Below are 15440 nucleotides of genomic sequence, written 5' to 3'. Positions count from 1 at the left end.
CGATTTTCATTTGCTGTTTCCTTCTTGTAACAGATACCTAATGTACCAAGAAGAAATATCCTACCATAGGAATCGATGTATATTACTGCTGTTGCAGGAATTTCTGGAGTCTGACTTTCTGGAGCTTAATTATGCATTTTTCATTGTCAGGTTTTTGGGTAGGGAAACAGAAAGCACAAATATCGAAACATGGATGGGTTCATCAATTACTTGCTCTCATCAAACATTTATTAACTACAATTCCTGGAACCTCAACATTGGCATTTATATTAATTTGTTTCAATTAATGCCTGAAAATATATTGTAAGGAGAATGGAGCAAAATGCATTGATAATTGACAATTTGGGCCCAACTAATTCTGTGCAAGTGGATGTGTTAGATTATGAATGAATCAAAATCTTGCCCTGAAATTTACATTTGTCATCTTCATTCTTCCTTATTGCACTAGAATGACCACTTTTAACATTTCGTGGCAGAATTATTCTTAATGGATGGATTCAAAGGAATTATTTATTTGTTGATTTTACTAAAGTAAAACAAGAAATTCTAAAATAATGCTCAGCAGCTTAGAAAGATCTATGAGGAGAAAAACAGAGTCAACAGGATAAAATTTACCATGAACATTTTAGTGGTTTTGGAAGAGGCAGTTTGCTTAGAAGGTTGAAATTGATGGTGCAGAGGAAGATCAGCAGCAACCAATCAGTTTCCACCTTTACCTTCAGTACTTTCAGTTATTCACACAGAGGAGACTGCTAATTATAATGCAATAAAACAGAGTATTTAATTTTATACAAGCTAATAAGTGTCCTGCATGAAATGATCCTGAAAAAAGAGATCACACTCATCAAGGATGCACTGTTACAAGACTTATTTAGATCTTCTATCTTAGTGGAGCAGGAAGGTTGACAGTCAGATTATAAAAGGAATACGTAGAAAGGGGATATGAAAATGGAAACTTTGTTCAACCTGCTGCCACTTCTCACCCATTGCTAAAGCCATCAGTGCCCTATGTGCCTCATTCTGAGGGATAGATGATGTATTGCATTAAGGAAAGGGAGAATGTGAGGAGGTACCATCACACCGTGATGCTGCTGCTCCTTTAACAAGATTAGGTTGTCCTTGGTTTCTTTTCAGAGGGTTCGTAAATGCATAGATTCCGAGGTGTCTGGTTTGTGTGGGTTTTAGGGCCAATTTGATTATAGCTAACAGATACTGCCTCAAGCAAAAGGTTTTCAAGGTTTAAAAAAAACACTTGTGCAATGAAAAGGGAGTGGCCAGTTCTCCCAGCTCAGCTTTTCTCTGGTTTGGTTTGGGTTTTTTTTAGGCTACTGGTCAAAGAAACAGCTCCATGCTGATCCTCTCTCTCTCTCTCTGACATCTCTCCTGTAAGAACCTGTGTTTGATTTTACATGTTTTGCCAACAAGGCCTTTATGGGGATGTTGCAAATATTTCGAACAACATCATTAAGTTGCAATAGAGTCAACTGGGTGTTTAAATCATTACGTTATTCTAAGGTCGGGTTTCTTTTGTTCATGTGTAAATAAGTACTGTTTTGTTTAAAATTGAGTGGTTGAGCCAGCTGTACTCAAATTGGCCCTAAAGCCCACACAAACCAGACACCTCGGAATCTATGCATTTATGAACCCTCTGAAAAGAAACCAAGGACAACCTAATCTTGTTAAAGGAGCAGCAGCATCACGGTGTGATGGTACCTCCTCACATTCCCCCTTTTCTTAATGCAATACATCGTCTATCCCTATTTGCAGAACATTTCAGAGAACACCTCTGGGATGCCCTCACCAACCAACCCAACCACCCCATGGCTGAACACTTTAACTCCCCCTCCCACTCCGCTAAGGACATGCAGGTCCTTGGCCTCCTCCATTGCCAGACCAGAGCAACACGACACCTGGAGGAAGAGCACCTCATCTTCCGCCTAGGAACCCTCCAACCACAAGGGATGAATGCAGATTTCTCCAGCTTCCTCATTTCCCCTCCCCCCACCTTATCTCAGTCCCAACCCTCGGACTCGGCACCACCTTCTTGACCTGCTATCTTCTTCCCAACTCTCTGCTCCCACCCCCCTCCTCCGGCCTATCACCCTCACCTTAACCTCCCAAAGCCCCTCCCCCAAGTCCCTCCTCCTTACCTTTTATCTTAGCTTGCTTGACACACCTTCCTCATTCCTGAAGAAGGGCTTATGCCTGAAATGTCGATTCTCCTGCTCCTTGGAAGCTGCCTGACCTGCTGCGCTTTTCCAGCAACACATTTTTCACCAGCTGTATCACTCCTGGAATATCCACTTTACACCTGCTTGAAACAACTAGAAACGTTAGGGTCTGGCCTACCTTCTTGAAATATTTTGAGGGGGTCTGACCTGGTCCATAACAGCACAGAGCGATGGGTGCTTAGATGTGGAGTGATATTAAGGAATATGTTGCAAGATTTAAGGATCGTGAGTCACAAAATACTCAAGACAGTGGCTGAGAACTTAGGAGCAAATTACTGTAGATGCTGGAATCTGTACTAGAAACAAAAAATACTAGAAGTCGCAGCAGGACAGGCAACCTCCGTAGAAGAAAAGTAAGTTAATGTTTCAAGTCAAGATAACTCTTCATCAGAGTTGAGAACTTGTTTGATTTTAAGGTTTTAAGTTTAAGAAGAAACAATAGTTTAGATATGATGCATTAACCAAACAGATCTGAAAAGTATTCGACTCATGGTAGGTGATAGTAGTTTACTGATTGCACAGCACAAAGCAATGGATGACCCAGAGTGTGTGTTCAGCCTTCTGCTCAGCAGCCAAAGTATTAAGAAACTCTTTCCCTGGTCTTCATCCATCTGAAGATCAAGTAATTAACTATCTGACATGGATTGCCCCTGACTCTAGCCACCTTTTAATATATTTTATTTCTAGGGGATGTTTGTTAATATTATGTCAATCATTTGTTCCAACAACTGGAAAGCAGGTATTTCAGGGTGATGCCCCACTCTTTGTTCAGTGTCTTAGCTTGGGGTCACCTTTAAATTCCCTCATGATGGGAGCTATTTGTTATCATTAATTAAACAATTGTACTGACAAAAGGATATAAGACACTATCCTATCAATCTACGAATGTCAACATGGAACTTTGAACCAGGAGACACTGACATTTTTAAGGACTCTATATATGTTTTTCAAGAGGGAAAAGACAAACAACTTTCTACCAGATAATGTCATACCATGTCTTTTAATTCTAAAAGAATTCTGATATGCTAAAGAATATAATTTCTTACAATGTTTAGGAAGACAAAGGGTGGGGTCATGGGGTGGGGGAGGTAGATGTACAACAGAATATACTTGAATCCATTCCAATGGTACAACAGAGGAGTCAGTGGGCAGACAGAGAGAGATTTGTGTTCTGTGTGGATATTTTGAACAAAAGAGAATGTTTTGCTGCACTTGTAATAATTCTTCTCATGTTATGGCATGAGAGATTTCTGAGATGCATTTTATAATTTATTGATTGACCAAGTGATTAGCCATACATCTTCGATGTTATACAGCATGTTCTTTGGCATGTGATAGACTGCATGCCAACCAGATCTACTGAACTGCTCAGCTTTAGACCAGATTGAAACTAAGAAAAATGGTCTTACCCACAACCTGACAAGCAAAGCCACAATATTCCATCATGGTGAAGAAATAACCAAATCCACAAGTGCACTGGTACATTGTTCAGCAAAATGACTTTCAATTTCTTTTAGCTTTTCCATACACCACTACAATGTAAAATGCCCTGGTACAAGTTAAGGAATTGAAAATTCAAACAATTGAGTGTTATTAATTCACACAGTCAAGGTGAGTCAGAATAGATTTTTTTCAAGAGGTTAGCCTTGTCTCCTGTAGAATCATAATTTTAACCAATTTTGCTTGTAGGTGGGTGCAATATGGAATTGGTTGCCATTTTCATTTCAGATGGGTAATTAAATACTTTGTCATCAAGAAAGTGAGCAGCAGCTTCAATTACTGTCAACTTGCCTTCAAAAATAGTGCAGAGCGAGTGTTCTTCATAGAGTGGAATGATGAATATCCATTTGCAATAAACCATTCTAATTATTTTTAACATTTCACATACTAATACATTTCAAAATATGTGGACTTAACATTATGCTAGGGATGGATAAAATTATTATTGCTCTGGTTGATGAGACTGAGTGTCTTAAGTTGATCAATTTGCTCAGAAATAGTTTGGCAAATAGCAGATGTTATGCTAAGATATAATTTCTATAAGCTAATTAATATTGCTGATAGTTACCTATTACAGTTAATGAAAGGTAATAGTTTGCAGACAGATGCAAGTTTTTTTAATATCAGTAAGTAGAGACAGTTGAAACTAATAAATCTCAGTATTTTGGTATCATAGCTTGTAAATTAATATAATTTAGTGGATTCTGCATTTGAGAGGATCGCTAACATTCCTGTGTTTGGTTTACATTTAGCTGACTAGCTGATCGACATCTGGTACCAGACATTGGGCTTTTAGAATATTTTTCAAAAAATATCATCATCTGACTTCAGATGCCGAATGTTTTTATCTGAAGAAAATATTTGAATATGTTATATTTAATGTTGATTTTTTAAGTAAGAGAATTAGGATGTTAAATGGTTAGCATGTTAACTGGAGCTTGTTTTCCCTAGAGACTGAATAAGAAATTTGTTAGCTCATCTAAAAAGAGATCCTATCCTGCATAGGAAAACATGTTAATTTCAGCTTGTGAAGAGAGAGGTAAAATATACAGGTATATGGACTTTCTAGATGAAAGAGAAGAAATTGTATGAAGATGAGTCTGTGAGGAATCATAGCATATTCTTTATCTTACATAATAACAGAGACAAATTGTAAGAATTGAAATTAATTAACTCAATCATTTAATATAAACTAAAGTACTTTATAATTCATACCAAACTTCGGTTCACCTTTGAAAAATTGAACGAATACTTGTGAAAGGTAAATATATTTAATCCAGGTCAAAAAAATGTTATTGTCACATCCCTGAGTTATGTAGTCATTTAAGGTCACAAAAGGACCAAATAATCAACTCTCCCATAAAAATAAGATTCTCAAACTGCTTACAGAAGTGATTGATGGTACTAAATCAAAGAAGGTAGCTGCAAAAGAAAACAAAATCATCAATGAGATTCAATAGTTTCATGTGCTTCAATGAATGTCCTAGGTGTGACCACTGTCCAGAAACTGAGCTATGACCAGCCTTACTATAGCTTTAAGAGCAGATCAAAGACTGGGATTTCTGTGGCAAGTAACTTACCACCTTATTCCTCAAAGTTTGGTCACCACCTACAAAGCACAAGATGGAATACTGTTCTGGAATACTGATGTGATGGAATACTGTTCTGGAATACTGATGTGATGGAATACTGTTCTGGATGTTCTCCAAAATTCAATAAGCCATCCAGGAGAAAGCAGTCTGTTTGATTGACACCGCATCCATCAAGTTAAACATCCATTTCTTTCAGCACTAGTGCACAGTGGCTTCCATATGTATCATCTAAAGATGTACTACAACTCACCAATGCATTTCGGGGGCACATTTCAAACCATGGTCGCGACCACCTGAAAGACAAGGGCAGCAGATGCATGGGAATACCACCTGCAAATTCGCTTACCATCCACCATCCTGACTTGTAACTATATTACCATTCCTTTGTTGTCACTGGATCAAAATCCTGGAACTACCTTCCTCACAACACTGCATGTACCTTCACGAAATGGACAATAGGATTCAATTACAATTAGAGATGAGCAAAAAAAAGACATTGCCAGCAACACCTACATCCAATGAAAGGATAAAACGAACCTTTGTAAGAAGAGAAAAAAGCAGGTGCAGCTTCGATGTTGGGAAAAACAATGCCTCTTATCAACTAACCTATTGACCTGACAGAAAATTGTGGAGTTTTGGAAGCTGCTATCAGACTAAAGAGAAAGACTTTTCACATCTCTTCATTTTCAATAGGCGTTGTTGTCATCTAAAGCATACATGTTAGCTAAAAAGTGTTATAATTTGTCAACTCAGAAATGTAAATCATTTACACTGCTGGCTGGATTGATATGAACATATGACAAAAACACAGAAGTCGACCATTCAACCCCCTGAGCCATTCAATAAGAATGTAGCTAATCTGTAGTATTTCAAATTCCACCTTCTACCTATCCCTTATAACCTTTGATTTACTTCCCTAACAAGAATCTATTTACCATTCTCTTAAAGATATTTAAAATCTTGCATTCACCTCCTCCTAAGACAGAGTTCCAAAGTTGGACAACTATCTGAGAGAAAAAGATTGCCACCCAATTCTATTGAAAAAGGGCAACTCCTAAATTTAAAACAATGCCCTAGTTCTGGACTGACCCACAAGAGGAAACATGCTTTTCACGTACACCTTGTCATGATCATTCCTATATACTTCAATCAAATCACCCCTCATTCTCCTGAACTCTAGTGCAATAAGCCAACTTGTCCAGTCTTTCCTCATTAGACCATCTGCTTCTTCCAGATATCAATTCAGGAAACCGGAAACTGCCTCCAATACATTTATATCCTTCCCTAAAAAAGGGGCCAAACTGTACACAGTACTCAAAATGTGGTCTCATCAATGTACCACCATGACAGATGTATAACATCCTTCCTTTAATATTCAATCCTCTTGTAATAAAGATAGCATCTAATTAGCCTTCTCGACTATGTGCTGTACCTGCATAATAACTTTTTGTGACTCACGTGATCACACACTTTATGGACAAGGTATCATCCACTCAGCATGAACTCAGGTAAAGGGTTTGGTCTCAAATTTCACCAGAAAATAGCTGCAACAGGCTTCCACCATGTATGTTTTTTTCAAACTGACTGATGAATACCAATGACATCAAGAGACTGCATTGAGATTGGAGCAGAAAGTTCCTACAACTGCAGTTCCTACCTCTCTGAGTCAGTAAGGACTGCTACATTATAAAAGGTCAGTTTGCCTAATGCAATGAACTGAACTAACATCCACATGATTCAAGCTAGTCCCAGCATAAATGTTTAGGCAAGGGAAGTGTCCTTGACAAATGAAGAAAGGGTTTTTAATATGTAATTTTTTGATTATACCACTTTAAGTGCCTAGGTGGGAACATTATGGGGTCAGGTTGAGGGTGAGTTCCCTCATAACTCCATATCATCCCATAATGGTAGTAAGACACATGATGTTTTGAATGCATGACACAGTCAAATGTCAAAAATGAGCACCCAGAATTCCATGTTTATGAGATGCCTGACTGATGTATTGCTAAACTATCTGATGTAGTCAGCACTGGGGTATCAGCATGCACAATCCTTTCAGAAATGTAGTCTGCCAACTTTCATTTGACTAATGATGAAATATAACAATCTTCTGAAATAAAAATGAAAATTGCTGGAAGTATTCAGCAGGCTAAGCAGCATCTGTGGAGGGAAACAGTTTTAAACACTTCACGTTGATGTCCTCTCATCAGAACTGCAACAAGAGGTGCTGCATTTTGGGAAAGCAAATCTTAGTAGGACTTATACACTTAATGGTAAGGTCCTAGGGAGTTTGCTGAACAAAGAGACCTTGCAGTGCATGTTCATAGCTCCTTGAAAGTGGAGTCGCAGGTGATAGGATAGTGAAGAAGGTGTTTGGTATGTTTACCTTCATTGGTCAGAGTATTGAGTATAGGAGTTGGGAGGTCATGTTGTGGTTGTGCAGGGCATTGATTAGGCCACTGTTGGAATATTGTGTGCAATTCTGGTCTCCTTCCTATCGAAAAGATGTTGTGAAACTTGAAAGTGTTCAGAAAATATTTACAAGGATGTTGCCAGGGTTGGAGGATTTGAGCTATATGGAGAGGCTGAACAGGCTGGTGCTGTTTTCCCTGGAGCGTCGGAGGCTGAGGGGTGACCTTATAGAGGTTTATAAAATCATGAGGGGCATGAACAGGATAAATAGACAAAGTCTTTTCCCCGGGATGGGGGAGTCCAGGAATAGAAGGTTTAGGTTGAGAGGGGAAAGATATAAAAGAGACCTAAGGGGCAACTTTTTCACGCAGAGGGTGGTACACGCATGGAATGAGCTGCCAGACGAAGTAGTGGAGGCTAGTACAATTGTAACATTTAAGAGGCATCTGGATGGGTATATGAATAGGAAGGATTTGGAGGGATATGGGCTAGGTGCTGGCAGGTGGGACTAGATTGGGTTGGGATATCTGGTTGGCATGGACGAGTTGGACCGAAGGGTCTGTTTCCGTGCTGTACATCTCTATGACCCTATGACTCTAAGTTAGAGATGTGAAAGATTTTAATTGAACAGGAGATAGTGAGAAAAAGAACAAAAAGGAGGGTATTCAATTGGGCAGATGGCCAGACAGATTAAATGACAAAAAGTTTCATGGTGAGAGGCCAAAGGTAATAGGACAAATAAAAATAAAAGATAACTAATTCTGATGAAGGGACCATGCCCAAAACATCAATTCTCCTGCTCCTCAGATGCTACCTGACCTGCTGTGCTTTCCCAGCACCACATTCTCGATGAAAATAAAAGATGTGTCTAGGGAAGATCTGAATGGAAGAATGACAAACAGTCACTTTCTAAAGGAAAACAAGTGAAAACAAGAAACTCAAACCAGCAAAATAAAACAAAATGGGGACAGAGGTTATGGTCTACAATTGTTAACACAATGTTGAATACAGAAGATTGTAAAGCACACTGCTGAAAGATAAGGTACTGATCCTTGACCTATTTCATGAATCATTGGAAGATTGCAGGGATTTAAAGACAGACAATGTAATTTTCACCACTCAGAAATCAATGCACTGAAAGCAATAAATTGCACATTAATTACTGCTCATATTTCTGCCTTCAAAATAATGTCAACAAACTGTCCAAAATGCATGAGAAGCAGAATTAACAGTCAGAAGAGAGTGAATTGAAGGTTGTAGTTTTAAAGTTAGGATTCAAATAATCATCATAATGACTTACATTTTACTATTACAGTTTATTGCATTATCGCATTATTGCTATATTTCAATTGCATTCTACTCTTGCAACACCATGTACAATCCCACAGTATGGTATCCCATCATGTAATTGTGTAGCCCAATGGCAATGGCATTGGATTAGTAACCTGGAGGTTCTTAGTTTATAATTGCATCATTGTCAGTTGTAAAATACAGTTCAGTTATTGTGGTAATATGTGGGTTTAAACCAAAAAAAACTATGAAAGCTATTGATTTATTCATATTGTGTACATAATTCTATTCTCATCCTCTCTGGCTGAATCTCAATACCTTTGAAGAAAATTTCCTTTTTATTCATTCAAGGATGTGGATATCATTGACTAGGCCAGCATTATTGCCCATCCCTAAATGCCCAGAGGGCAGTTGGGAGTAACTACATTGCAGTGAATGTAGAGTCACCTGAAGCCAGGCCAGGTGAGGATGGCAGATTTCCTTAAGGATATCAGTCAACCAAATTGATTTTTTCCGAACAATTGACACTAGTTTCATGGTCGTCAGTAGACTTATAATTTCAAATTTTTAATTGAATCCAAATTCCGCCATGGCAGGATTTGAATCCAGGTCACCAGGTCACTAACAGCCTAGTGATAATACCACTAGGCCATTGCATCCCTCACTAATGATTGGAAGTAAATATCCTCTTGTTAATGTGACCCACCTCACAAAATCTAGCTGCAATTACTTAACAAAGAAAAATGTTGAAAAACGCATTAAATGAGATATTCCCAAAGTAACAATCACAGATAAGGCCATCTCTGATTACTTCCTCATTTCGTTCTCGACCCACATCCTGCTTTCTCTTCCCAATCTTGACACCACTTGCAAAAGGGAGTCTCTCAGTTCATCCACAATTGCACTTACAACATTCCAACTGTCCTGCCTTTCAGCCCTCAATTAGCTCAATATTTCTGCAGCAAGTGAACAGCTCAAGCACATCTTTATTTCCACCTTTAACACTATGAACACCATTGCTCACACTCTTCAAGACTATTTATCCTGGTATGGCTTCATCTCTGCCCCATCAACTCTACTTCCTTAAACCTAAGGGATACAAATTGAAAGGTTAGGGTAACAAATGGCTTAGCCATTCACTGCCAGATCCGAATAAAGCATGTAATTCACCATGGAGTCTGTCTCATCTGCAAAAATTATTCCCACTGATAACTATCTAACATCCTTTTCTGCATTCCATCCTATTGCCCTATCTCCAACTTTATTTTTCTCTCCAAAGTTTTCAGTGTGTTTGCATTTCAATTTCATGCTCATCTTACTAGCAGCTCCATGTTTGAATTCAACTAGATTTCTGCCCTACTTCATGATTCCTATCAGACACAAATACCATCTTATGTGACTGTGACAAAAGTAAACTTTCCCTCCTCATTCTTATCAATCTGGTTGCAGCCCTTCAGTAGTTGATCACATCAACTTCATCGAGCATATCTCGACCATATCAACTTGAAGGTGACTGGTTCCAGTCCCTTCTATTTGATCACAGCCAGCTCTCCTGCTCCAACACCATAACACCGGGTGTCATTCCCAAGGATCTATCTATCTCCATAGTGCCCTTCAGTTACATGGTCAAAACATATTTGTTTCCATCTATACAGTGATGATATCCATTTCTGCATCACTTCAACCTCTTTTGACCTGCTGCCCTGTCTTTAAATGATCAAACTACTTCTCCAAAATTCAATATTGGATGAGCAGAAATTTTCTCAATCTAAATATTGGAAAATCTCCATCACAAACTTCATTCACTGGCCATCAACTCCATCCCTCCCCCTTGTTGCTGCAATAGGTTAAATCAGACTTTTCATAGTCAGGATGTCACATTTGACCCCAATATGAGCTATGAACCACATACTTATGGTATCATTAAGATTTTCTATTTCAACCAACTTTGCCCAAATTTTCTTCTACCTTTGGCTCATCTGTTACTGAAACCCTTATTAATACCTTTGTTGCCTCTAGACTTGACAACTCTAATACACCACTGTTCTACCTTTCATAAACTCAAGAATCATAAAAATTTTACTGCCCATGTTCTAACTTGCTGACTTACATTGACTTCCAGCTAATTTATTCTGATTCCACAAGGTGAAGTAAAAAAGTCAGATTTCACTCTTCTAATTAAATGCAACATTACAAATGTCTGACTACTCCCTATGTCTCATTAGTCTGTCTTCATCAATTATTTTTATCAAGAGTTTCAACATGTTATGAGACATTTTCACGGCAGGTGTGACTTGAAGTTGGACCGATGCCCGAGAGATAAGAACACTACAAGTGCATTAAAAATTTGTGTATGTGCACAAGTATTTAAACAATCATACCCTCCATCTGTATGTCCTCAACTTTAATAATAAAACCAATTCACTCACCATTAGCATATGACATATATTTCTTTAAATCAAAATTTTGTAACAGATAAACAATGTAGAGTCATAGAGATGCACAGCACAGAAACAGACCCTTTGGTCTCCTGAAGAAGGGCTTATGCCCGAAACGTCGATTCTCCTGTTCCTTGGATGCTGCCTGACCTGCTGCGCTTTTCCAGCAACACATTTCCAGCTCTGATCTCCAGCATCTGCAGACCTCACTTTCTCCTTTGGTCCAACTCATCCATGCTGACCAGATACATAAACTAACCTAGTCCCATTTTCCAACACTTCGTGTATCTCCCTCTAAATCCTTCCTATTCATTTACCCATCCAGGTGACTTTTAAATGCTGTAATTGTACCAGCCTCCACCACTTCCCTTGGCAGCTCATTCCATACACAAACCACCCACTGTGTGAAAACATTGCCCCTTAGGTCCCTTTTATATCTTTCCCCTCTCAGTCTAAACCTATGCCCTCTAGTTCTTGACTCTCCACCCTAGGGAAAAGACCTTGTCTATTTATCCTATCCATGCCCCTCATGATTTTATAAACCTCTATAAGGTCACGACTCAGCCTCTGACACTCCAGGAAAAACAGCTCTAGCCTATTCAACGCCTCCCTAAAGCCCAACTCCTCTAACCTTGGCAACATCCTTGTAAATCTTTTCTGAACCCTTTCAAGTTTCACAACGTCCTTCCAGTGGAAAGGAGACCAGTATTGCATGCAATATTCCAAAAGTGGCCTAACCAATGTCCTGTACAGCTGCAACATGACTTCCTAACTCCTATACTTAATACTTTGACCAGTAAAGTCAAGCATACCAAGCACCTTTTTCAATATTTTATCTAATTGCGACTCTACTTTCAAGGAACTATGAAACTACACTCCAAGGTCTCTGTTCAGCAACACTCCCCAGGACCTTACCACTAAGTATATAACCCCTGTCCTGATTTGCCTTTCCAAAATGCAGCACCTCACATTTATCTCAATTAAACTCCATCTGCCATACTTCAGCCCATCAAGATCCCATTGTACTCTGTTTTAACCTTCTTCGCTGTCCACTACACCTCCAATTTTGGTGTCATCTGCAAACTTACTAACTATACCTCCTATGTTCACATCCAAATCATTTATATAAATGATGAAAAGCAGTGGACCCAGCACTGATCCTTGTGGCACACTGCTGGTCAGAGGCTTCCAATGTGAAAAGCAACACTGCACCAACATCCTCTGCCTTCTACCTTTGAACCAGTTTTGTATCCAAATGGCTAGTTATCCCTGTATTCCAAGTGATCTAACCTTTCTAACCAGTCTCCCATGGGGAACCTTGTCAAGCACCTTACTGAAGTCTATTTAGATCACGTCCACTGCTCTGCCCTCAATCCTCTTTGTTACTTCTTCAAAAGAACTCAATCAAGTTCATGAGACATGATTTCTCATGCACAAAGCCATGTTGACTATCCCTAATCAGTCTTTGCCTTTCCAAATACATGTAAATCCTGTCCCTCAGGATTCTTTCCAGCAATATGCCCACCACCGATGTCAGGCTCAACAATCTGGCTTTTCCTTCCCATCTTTCTTAAACACTGGCACCACGTTAGCCAATCTCCAGTTTTCCAGCGTCTCACCTGTGACTATCAAGGATATAAATATCTTAGCAAGGGGCCCAGCAATAACTTCCCTAGCTTCCCACAGACATTCAGCACCTCCTCCTCTGTAATATGGACATTTTTCAAGATGTCACCATCTATTTCGCTGCATTCTATATCTCCCATGTTCTTCTCCACGGTAAACATTGATGCAACATACTCGATTAGTATCTCTCCCATCTCCTGCAGCTCCACAAATAGGCTGCCTTGCTGATCTTATCTCAAAACAAATTTTAAAAAGAGAAAGAAAACAAATTTTACATTTTCTATATACATCATAATACAAGATGAACTCCTTCTAGGAGTTGCTATTGTCTTTTATACAAGCATTCTATTTGTAAATCAATCTGACTATTGACAATTTGTGTTGACTCTTTTTAGGTTGGAACCAATATCTTGGATTTATCACTTTTTCCAGCAATTTGTTTACACTAACAAGGTTAATCCTCACCTATTTTCATTAAACTTTTCATTGAACATATAGTATTAGGCAAGAAAATATCTATATAACATTCAATGAGCAAACTATTTTTAAAACTCTCCTATCGAATTGCTCATGTAATATTTGGTCAGTTAAAACCCACATCTCTTGATTCTGCAATAGTCAGTTTCTGTAGCTGAAATACCTTACCATGAGAATTTTTAGTTTCTTAGATTTCCAGGCCAAGGAACACAACATTTGATTTTCACCTACCAAATATATAAAAACAGCTTTACTCAAAAACAGTCTTGGTATTGGCAGAAGAAGTATTACCAGAAAGGACTAGTTTCATGTTCTTTGGATCTCCAAACATTGGAGACCTAAGTGCGCATTCTGTGCATTTACTATTTTAATTTCCCTTAAAACATTCTCAATTTTAGCATCCATCAAAATTGGTATCGCTTAAGCATGCATAGTCATTTCAACTGTCCAATCAAGCCTCTTAGCTACTGTTTCTTCTTTAACTGTACAATAATCTTTCTATACTAAATGTCCAATGTTATACATTAAAATAACTTGAAGCCCAATTTTAAAACTTAACTTCCTTTTTAATCTTACTTATAACAGCTTGGACAAGTTTTGTACCCTGTTGAAAATCACCATAAAGGATAACAGTTTCCTTTTGTGGTACCAGTAAAACATTAAGTAGTTAAGTACAACATACTGTCAACAAAATAGATTCGATTCAGAAATAACATATGCTTGATTCATTACTTGTTTAAGTCCCACAGCTTCCTTTCTATATCACTTGTCTCTTTAGGCAGTTTCAAAAACATCTCGGAAATTTTACTCCATGTGAAAATATGGCTTTTATATTGATTAATTTACATTTCTGTGGATATGTTGCAAACATAGCAAAGAAAAGTTTCATCATTACTTTTCCTTTTGTCAGGGAGTCTACCCTAACATCTTGATCTTTTCAAACGTCTCTTTGAAAGTCCTGCCATCATTCTTACCTTCCCTTAGCCTTATAAGCTCCATCTGAGAATATATTTATGTACATATTCATCCATAAGGCGGGCTGTCCCCTGTCTATCACTGCAACACAAACACCAAACGTCTTCCAATTATTCAACATTTTTTTTCATTTTTTATTAATTCATCTTTTAATTTGTTGGCAGCTACCAAACCTTCTCAGTCATAAGAGCTTCTACCAATAGTGTTCTGAGATTGACCCATTGCCTCTACTTGCACGTTTATGGCTCTCTGGACTACCACTATTGCGGGATTTCTCCCTCCATTATCAGAGTTCTGCTGTCAGTACATGATCATTTTCTAGTGTAAGCATCATTCCCAAATGAACTATCATAAGTCAAACTTCATTTTCTTACTTTCCACTGTTTCATTCCATTTTGCCAATCCATACACTTTATCTCTTGTCCATCTTCTTGGCCATTTAGGCTTATACGGTTAAGGGAAGGTAAGATTGATGGCAGAACTTTCAAAGAGACGTTTGAACTTGCTGGTAGGTTTCCCTGCTCTTGTTACAATACTTGTATCCCTACATTCATTGGGCTTGTCTGTATGTCAGATGAGTAGCGGATGCTGCCTAACCTGCTGTGCTTTTCCAGCACCACACTTTTTGACATCATAGCTAGGCAGTTGTTTTCTTTTAGATAGAAAAGCCCTGTACTTTGCATCCATGTCACTCTGTCTACTGACATCTGGCTCCTTATCTACTGTATTTTCATTATGATAAAACTGTGTACATGAAGCCCAGGTGTCAGATTCTGAAGGTTTGTAGTGACTTCCAAGAGGAATGGATTTTACTGGTTTGACAAGCATGTTGGAGAACTACTGCCTTGCCATCACATCCTATCACATTCTCTGGACTCACTACAACCCTCATTTCGATA

General features: G+C 38.5%; 1 long non-coding RNA gene across 1 annotated transcript in view; it reads left to right on the top strand.

Moving 5' to 3' along the window:
- The window catches only part of LOC148149386 (uncharacterized), a 104302-nt gene that overhangs the window by 67780 nt on the left and 21082 nt on the right, over window positions 1-15440 (top strand). The gene's annotated exons all lie outside the window — the stretch shown is intronic.

This window comes from Chiloscyllium plagiosum, unplaced genomic scaffold (assembly GCF_037043375.1).
Source record: "Chiloscyllium plagiosum isolate Xiang-an unplaced genomic scaffold, Cpla_swu_hap1 HiC_scaffold_8, whole genome shotgun sequence".
Lineage (NCBI taxonomy): Eukaryota > Metazoa > Chordata > Chondrichthyes > Orectolobiformes > Hemiscylliidae > Chiloscyllium > Chiloscyllium plagiosum.
Note: the sequence above shows the minus strand (reverse complement) of the source record. Positions and strands in the feature narration are given on the sequence as shown.